General features: G+C 46.0%; 1 long non-coding RNA gene across 1 annotated transcript; it reads right to left on the bottom strand.

The window, feature by feature from the left end:
* Window positions 1-6,049: 6,049 nt before the first annotated feature.
* On the bottom strand, window positions 6,050-8,856 carry LOC123134507 (uncharacterized). Its single transcript, XR_006465656.1, has 5 exons — window positions 7,390-8,856; window positions 7,134-7,207; window positions 6,989-7,045; window positions 6,594-6,729; window positions 6,050-6,506 (listed from the first exon to the last, which is right to left on the bottom strand). It is a non-coding gene; the product is annotated as an uncharacterized lncRNA (long non-coding RNA).
* Window positions 8,857-9,138: the final 282 nt, after the last annotated feature.

Here is a 9,138-nt window from a genome sequence, read left to right as displayed (position 1 = left end):
TAGAGGCAGGGCAGGTGCGCGCGTGCACGCTTACAGTGCACAGAGCGGGGAGGAAAGCGGCGGGAAGCAGGGGTGAACTGGACCGGAAGAGGCGGGGGTGAGGTGGCGATGGCTACTGCTGCTGGACGGTGAGGTGAGGTGAAGCAGACTAGGCGGGTGGGTGGGAGTGGTGGAAGTTTCTTCCGTTGGTTAACGTCACAGGAGGAGCCAAGAGGGAGGGAAAGTTTCCGGCGGGCATGTGGTGCCTCCATCTCTCCCGATCCGCCGTGGGAAAGCTCGATTCCCGGCCGCACCGGGGCCCTCCGGATCGCGGCGGTGCTGCCTTTCTGCTGTTTTCCTCTTGTCCTGGCCGGGCTACGCGATGATGACTAGCAGTGGCGCGCACGAACCCGTCCGTCCATCCGCTTTCCCTATCACCAGCGACCCCAACCCAATCCCCCCATTCGTGATTCGTGTCACTTGCAGCAGTCGCATGAGAAACAAAATGCCACGAAAAGGACGTGCCCCGGTAAGAGTAAGGGAAAAGATTAGCTTCAACCGGCTGATAACCACGACGCATCCGCCTCCTTCAGCGATTGACACGCGTCAAGTGGCCCCCACTCCACCGATATCCTTATCTTGAGCGAAACTTCTTCATACTTTTTTCGCCCGTAGCCAAAACTGACTGTGAGTTAACAGCTTGGCCAGCACCGTCCGCCCGCACGCGCTTCGCCGGCGAGCCGCACCCCTTGTCGCTGCTCGGCGTCCCTCCGCATCCGGCTAACCCCTGCGTCGCCGTTGCCGCTTCAGGAGCACTTCAATGAAAGCAACAGTTCGTCCAAGCTTGTCTGCGACGACGATTGTTCGGTGGCAGCGTTGAGGAAGATGGCCATGGAGCAGTCCCTAGTGATGCAGCTGCTCGTTGTCTTGCTTCCGGCGATCCATTTAGCCGGCATCGAGCTCACCGAGGTCATCGCCAAGATGTTTGAGAGCATACTGGACTGCTCGTCCAAAGCCAAACCGTGCTAAAGCTTTTCGGCTCGATCTGCTGACACAAAGCTTCTACCACAACATCACCTTGGTTGCAATTTTTTTTTGCAGCAAATGCCTTGTTGCAGGAATACAGAGAAGAGGCTGGAGATGTTGTTGAAATTTTTGCAACAAGGGTCTTGTTGCAGGAATACAGAGAAGAGGTCGGAGATGGTCTTGAAGCAAAGGCTATCTTGAAATGCAGGTTTTGCAACATGGGTCTTGTTGCAGGAACATGGGCGGGGCCGTCGGGGCCGGGGCAAGGTTGTTTGTTTTCGCAATAGCGCCGCGCTGGGCGCAACTCTGTCGGGGCTGGGGCAAGGTTGTTTATTTCTGCAATAGCGCCGCCCTGGGCGCAGCTCTGTCGTGGCCGAGGCAAGGTTGTTTGTTTCCGCAATAGCGCCGCGCTGGGCGCAGCTCTGTCGGGGCCGAGGCAAGGTTGTTTGTTTCCGCAATAGTGTCGCGCTGGGCGCAGCTCTGTCGGGGCCGGGGCAAGGTTGTTTGTTTCCGCAATAGCGCCGCGCTGGGCGCAACTCTGTCGGGGCCGGGGCAAGGTTGTTTGTTTCCGCAATAGCGCCGCGCTGGGCGCAGCTCTGTCGGGGCCGGGGTAAGGTTGCGCAGCTCTGTCGGGGCCGGGGCAAGGTTGTTTGTTTCCGCAACAACGCGGTTGTTGCGGGAATTAATGAGGGGGCATGCGGGGCGCAGCCACTACATCGGACGGCTAACGGCGCGGGGATCCAACGACCATCGACGCGGCGGATATTTTAGAATCATCGGCCGGCGGACGCGTAGCAGCGCCGATAGTAAGAGTAACTCTATAGATCCTGAAAATTCAGTGCCCAAAAGGATATTCTTAGACCAATGTTTGAATTCTCACATTCCAGCGATTTCTGAAATTTTAAATTAAATGCGGATTTGGCTAAAAACTCTCACCTTTTTCTTTTACTATGAAAAACCTCACCTTTCATCGATGGCTTTAAGATTCAGGCTGTAAACATCTACTATTCTCCCTTTTTTTGCTATACAAATTGAATACCATGCCTAATACAACTATTGGCCCCACCATTGTCCTTCATATGGCAGGGATTGGTGGCAGCATGTGACAGCCCTCTCTCTCTCTCTCCCTCTCTCTCTCTTCTCCCACACATAAATCCACCCTTTTATTTCATCTTAGCTAAATTAAATCGTCCATATCATTTAAACTATAAGTTCATTTTTGAAATAGTTTGTATATTTGAACTCCTGGCACCGGGACCTTTAGAACTAGACCAAACTTAGATACATTTCGAACACTTTTAAATTTTAGTGTTTCACAGTCCATATGTGAAACAAATCTATTTCACTAGAAAAATAAGGAAAAACCTATTTCAATTGAAATATGTGAAACCAATCTATTTCACTAGAAACCTATATTAACCCTTTATGAAATTAAAATGATAACTTGTGAAGCTGATTGTTTGCAAATGTGTAACCATTTTTTCAAAAGAGTGAAACATGTTTTTTTGAAAAATGTGCCACCGAAATAGTTTTTTTGTGAACTACCCAGTGAAAAGTGAAATATAGGTCCTCAATTGTGAAATAGCAACCACGGAAAGTGAAATTATAATGCATCATTGTGAAATTGATTATTTGAAAATTTGAAACAATTTATTTTAAAAGAGTGAAATAGTATATTTCCGAAATGTGCAATTGAAATAGATGTTTTTTTGTGAAACAAGCCAGTCAAATGTGAAATGTAGATTTTAAATTATGAAATAGTAATCACAAAAAGTGAAATTGTAATGTATTGATGTGAAACTGATTATTTGGAAATGTGAAATAAACTATTTCAAAAGAGTGAAATAGGCTATTTGGGAAATGCACAATTGAAATATATGTTGTTTTTGTGAAACAAGCCAGTTGAAGTGAAATGTAGATTCAAAATTATGAAACATTAACTAAATAAAGTGAAATTGTAATGTATCAGAGTGAAATTGATTATTTTAGAATGTATGTTGAAATTTAAACATGGTTGAAAAATAACCAAAATTGGTCTCATTTTAAAGGTTTTGGCGCAAGGAGTTCAAATATAAAAAAAGTTTCAAAAAGAAATATATGGTTTAAAAGTTTTAAATTAGACAAAGTGAAAGAAATGGTTGGATTTATTGTGTGACAAAAAAAGAGAGTGGGTCGGACACATTATTGCCAATCTTGCATGTGAAGTACAGTGATGGACCAGCAGTTGAAATACCAGATATTTCATAAACATGGAACACTTTTTATACAACACGTATATCAATATACAATGTGAGGTGTTACTAGCTGACTGGATGAGCCGTTGCCGGTAGATAGCGGCACCGTGCAATTTTCCAATTCGCTGACAATACATGAGGTGCCTAAAAATAATAATTGCATGAATCATTTTCATCCAGAGTCATTAGATCTTCATCCAACTTCATCTTCCACCTCCATCTTCTTTTTCCTAGCGCGGCCGCCAGCCAACCCAGCTCTAACCGCCTGCCACCGCCCCTCGCTACCGGCAGTTATCGTCGCCTCGCAGCAATAGATATGTTATTATTTTATTTTGAAACGGAGGCAAAAGATTTGCCTCATCAATTAGTTAAGCAGAAACAATTGCTCAGTTAATCAACACAAAACCGAGTGGAAACCATCACAAACCACTGAGCAACACACCCAGATATCCCACACATACACCTTTACAAATAGTGCCTTGTCAGGGTAACACACAAGCATCGTCATCATCACTTCTTCCCAAACAGGCGTCATCGCCATCCCTAATCCTCAATCAAGCGACTCCGACTTCGCTGTGGACGAAAATTGATCCAACACTTGCCGTAAAGGCCGTGTAGGAACACATGAAGATCCATGCCAGACTCAGCCACCCGCATCAAGGGCAACACAAATCTGACTCCACAGGAGAGTTCCAAAGGAGAACTATGCAAGATTGGCGTCATGGAAGACCACCTAACGGCGGACTACTTGTTGTCTGTCATCGTTGCCACAGGGGTCCCGCAGCCGCAATACCGACTTCACGACAACAACCAAACCAAGGTAATCCCACGAACACGCCCGAGAAGAGCCAACTACCACTGCAATGCCTCCGACTTCACTTCCCCATCATCAACAGAAGCCTCGACTCCACACCAACGCCTACCACCAACCTCCCAACATTCCAACTGGTCCCTATGACCGGATTAAAATCCAAAACCGATGCCCTCGAGAGGGAAACGACGCTAACACACTACAATGACTGGCCCTCCTGGTTTGGGGTCCCCCCAAAGCTGTCCCTCGCAGAGGAAGAGAGAGCATCATGTTGACGCCTTCAAGAAGGTTACAGCGTCCACAGACGCCGCCGTCACAGGCTCCATCCATGGCTGGAGACGGGTTTTCACCCAGTCCTCGTAATCCTCCGGTCGACAGCCAATCCGACAGCCCATCTTCCCGCGCTGCATCTCCACGCGTCCTCCACCTCGATAGCCCAAAACTGACATGGTATTCATGATGTACCAGCATCAACAATGAAGGATGGCGTCCATGATGCACGAGCAGCAGCAGTACCACCAGGCACCAGTTGCAGCAGTACCATCGATTGTAGCCATACGTTGGCACGAGGGGCATGGCCTCTCACTTTTGGCTTGACGATGAGCGCTGTCGGGTGGTCCTCCCAGTGATGAGTGGTTTTCCAGGTGAGGCGGCGCCAGTAACAACTGATGGTTTGTCGGTCGTACAGTGGTGTCTGCAGAGGGATACAAGGAGGGCCACAACGGAGACTGCACCAACCATGGTCGGGCGGAGTCTGCGGTCATGAAGGTTTCACTCGGTGGGGTGACGGGCGGCGATATCGGTAGAGGTGGATGGCTCCCAGCATGCATGATCCGACATAGTGATTGGTGGGCGCTGACAAATTTAAGTCGTGAGCGGGGAAGTAGTGAAATCCGTGGCAAGTTTGCACTTGCCACTTCTATATCTATACCTATAATAATAAAGGGGTTATTGCTTCTTGCGGTACGTCACGAAAATTACCCTCAAAGGTGTGAAATATTACCCACCAATGCCACTTTTTTGTCGAGAAAATCACACCAATGCCACCTAGTGATAAAAAGTGATAAAAAAATGTTTCACACAGGGGAATCCCCGCCTGGGCAGGGCCATACAATAGGGTCCTCCTATACTCGCTGTGAGAAGACACATCGCGCTCGTTTTGGTCGGCCCACGTCCGGACGGCCTGTTTTCTAAAAATTTTTCTTTTATTTTTATTTTCATTTTTTTCTCCTTTAAATAATTTGGGTCTTCAAAAACTTTTCATAAATTAAAAAATTGATAATTTTGTAATAAAATGGTTGTGAGTTCAAAAAATATACATGATTTTGTAAAAAATGTTTGCTTATTAAAAAAATGTTCACAATTTTCAAAACAAATGTTTGGGAAATCAAAAAATGTTAATGTTTTTTTAGAAAGTTCATGTATTAAAAAGTATTAATGAAATTGAACAAAATTTTGCCAATTCAAAAAATGTTCATGAATGGAAGAATATCATAAAAATTAAAAAAATGTCAGTGACTTGCAAAATAGCTTGTTCATTCATAAAATGTTCGCTGATTAAAAAAATTATGATGCATCTAAAATATGTTTGTTAAATCAAAACAATGTTTGTGAATTTCAAAACATTTCCCACCTATTGCCAGAAAAATATTTTTTGATTTTAGAAATGTTTGTCGATTCAAGAAATTTGTTTAAAAAGTATTCGCAATTTTTAGAAAATGTTTGCAAATAGTATAAAATGTTCATGAATTCAAAAAATGTTCTTTATTTTAGAAAATGTTTGATTTTTTAAAAAGTGTTCATGAATTTGAAGTTCATGATTTCAAATAAATGTACAAGTTATTTTTTTCATGATTTCAAAAAATTGAGAGTGATAGTGTATCTCGTTGATGCAGCAAAATATGGCCATGGACATTGGAGATTATGATTTTTTTTCTCCCATTACAACGGACGAACCCTTTTGCTCGCACATCTATAATTATTGACATGGTTTGTTAACATGTTGTTTAATACTCGGCGCAAGTATATGTATTACACAAAGCCTTGTTTCTATTGGTTTAGTCTCCTTTTAGACTGAGCTCAGCACCAAACTTTTCTTCTGAATGTTACAACAACAGAACAGATAGACCTAGTATGATTTTCCTGAGAGAAAAGTCTAAAGTAAACCTTAAATTCACACTTGGAGTCTGCACTGAACCTTGATCTTGAAATCCCTGAAATTGGCACACTGTTTCTTATAGTCCCAATCTACCCTGGCCCTTTTTTTTGGCTAAGAGCTCGTTTGTGCCGGAGGGATTGCGTACGTGGAAGAGAAGGGGGGATCTCGGGAAGCTGGACTGGTTGTCCCTGCACAAAACAGAATGGCAAAATGCTTGAAACAGGTGTCATCGGCCTGTAGCAGTAGCTGTGCTTTGTGTAAACTGAAAGGAGCCCCCTGCTCCTTCGCCCTGAACCTGCTGCGATTTGCCCACAAAAACACTCAGAACCTGCCTTACCCTGAGTATGGATCAAGTGATCACATGAATTGTTGAAATGTGCAGTACCTCGACTAGAGCAAAGCATCTCCAATCTAGTTCTGTGGTTCTGAGGACAGCGCCGGCATGGAACCGTGAGTTCTCTCCCACAAAACTCAGCGTCTGGCACTGAAGCTTCTTCAGCGCTTCAGTTAAGTCATGCCTCCTGATAGATGGAGAGGTTGATTTGAACTGGGTGAGTACTTCTTTAGACCCAACTTTTGGTACTAGTACTATTTACAGGTAATGATTAGCAAAGATATTGCTCAGTGACTCGTTTATTGCTTTAAGGAATCGACATACATTAACACCCTGCCTCTGATATCTGATCAAGTAACTGACTTGAGCCAGATATTTAAACAGTGGAGATAATTGTCATTCTAAAAGAACATGCTAGAAATATACAAAGGGGAGAAAATACGCACACTTGTACAGGCCTGGACAATTTCCGACTCAGGTTCTTGTCCATTGCCACGAACTTCCTGCACATGGCACAAAAATATGTTCAGTAGCTGGGATTTAAATAACCAGGAGTGTAAACAGAACAAGCTAATGGAGGAAGAAGTATACCATGCTAAAATACCACTGAAGCAGGCATTCGTTCACTTGTACACTAGTGCCACAATAATAAAGTTTAATAATACCTGAAAGATATGAATGAAAGGGGCTGAGCAAGAGTAGCAAAGCTAGAACATCTAAGGAAAACAAAAAGTTCCCATACTTGAACCGTGCAGGGTTCAGGGAGAGAAGCAGAGCAGGTTTTTAGTAGTTTTATTTACATAGGACCAGCAGCAGCAAAAGGAGACAGTTTAGGCTAGCTTATTACATTAATTTTTTAGGCCTTGAGCCGGAATGAGCTCTGTGCGGAAAGCCACCTGGACCGTTCCCTGCTCCAGCCCACGTCTTCATCTCCAGGCGATTCGTAGCAGCTCTCCTCTTCGCCGGTCCAGCGGCAGGAGACAGCGCTGAAGTAGAGCAGATTGAGCGTCCGCACAGAATATCTTCCATTGGTGAATCAGCGCACATACCCTGCCCAGGATAACCCGAGTACTTGTCCACACCACACCCTGGAAACAGAGATCATTACGCATTGTCCATAGGCATCAAGCGGTGGCAACACACCATAAGGCAGCAAGATCACACATATTACTGGGTACATGAAAATTAAAACATTCAGAAACAGCGATTTCTACAGGCAGAAACTTGGGATCGTACGCATCGTGTAGGGGGGAGGAAGGTTGGTTAGGGTTTCGGCCGTTGGACGGGCAGGGTGAGCATGGACGGACGTTGGAGGGTGGATGAATGAGTCGGCGAAGAGGATCGGAGTTGGCCGGCGGCAAACGTTGTCGCCTGAAAAACTCGGCCGCCGCGTGAAGAAGAGAGAGAGAGACCAAAAGAAACGACAAGAGAGGCAGGCACCCAAATCATCATCCATTTATTCCTTATAGTCATATGTAGGGGGTGTTTATTTCCAGGGACTTTTTGGTGTAGAAACTAGAAAAAGTCCCTAGCAAACCAAACAGGGTGGAACTTTTTTGAAACTTTTTGCTAAAAGTCCTTAAAAGCACCTCCTTAAAAGTCTTTTTCAAAAAGTCTCAGGGACTAGAAAAAGTCCTAGAGCTAGAGAAACAAATCCTAGGACTAGAGAAACAAATACACCGTAATACAGCACTAGTACTCCTCTCCTCATCGGATACATTCTCTCTTCTTTCTTTCTGCTGCTCCTGCTACTACTACTCAACGAACGAAACTGAAAAACAAACGACGATGACGATGTTGGCGTGCCGCGAGCCGGCGACGGCCGCGGCGAGCATCCTCCACCAGGCGTTTGCCCCCTCGTTGGAGGCGTCCTGCTGGCGGGCCCCGCCGTCGAGGTAGCGGAGGACGGCGACGGCTCCCACCGCCATCGCCGCCATCTCGCCGGCGGACTCCGCCTCGTAGCCCAGACCGACCTTGGATCCCTTGGAGTACACGAAGAAGGTCATGGCTCTGCTCAGGCGGAGGAGAGGAGAGGAGAGGTTTTGGTTGGAAGAAAGCAAGAAATGGAACTGGTATTTGAAGGAGGAGGAGGAGGAATCGGGAGGCGATCTGCTCTGCTGCTTTTCTCTCCTGCCGGCCGGTGGCATGATGAACAGGGACAGGGGAGGGTTGGCTGACGCAGGGAGATGGAGGAAGAGGGGACAACAGAGACAGGCGCGAGGATGGACGATCCTCTCCATCGAGTGCTTCCGTTCTTTGCCGGATGAGGAAAAAGATGCGGGGGAGAAAAGAGAGGGGAGGCGGGGGCAGAGAGAGAGAGAGGGGGGGGGGGGGGGGGGGGGGAGGAGGAAAAAGGTTGACCCTCCCGCTCTCTCTTCCGCGCCCACACCTGCTCTTCTTTCTTTCTTGTTGCCCTTGCCTTCCAAACAAATCTGGATGTCCTGTCCGCTGCTGCCTTGCACGTGCTCCACCCAAGATTAGCTTAGATTAGATTACCTTAGATTATAGATTAGCTTAGATAGATACTCCTAGATTACTAGTACGTCGTCACTCTCACACCCGATCTGTGGTTAATTATAATACAACATGTAGCCTC

This window comes from Triticum aestivum, chromosome 6B (assembly GCF_018294505.1).
Source record: "Triticum aestivum cultivar Chinese Spring chromosome 6B, IWGSC CS RefSeq v2.1, whole genome shotgun sequence".
In the NCBI taxonomy this organism is placed as follows: domain Eukaryota; kingdom Viridiplantae; phylum Streptophyta; class Magnoliopsida; order Poales; family Poaceae; genus Triticum; species Triticum aestivum.
The sequence above is the reverse complement of the archived record's forward strand: the minus strand, read 5'-3'. Positions and strand labels throughout refer to the sequence as shown.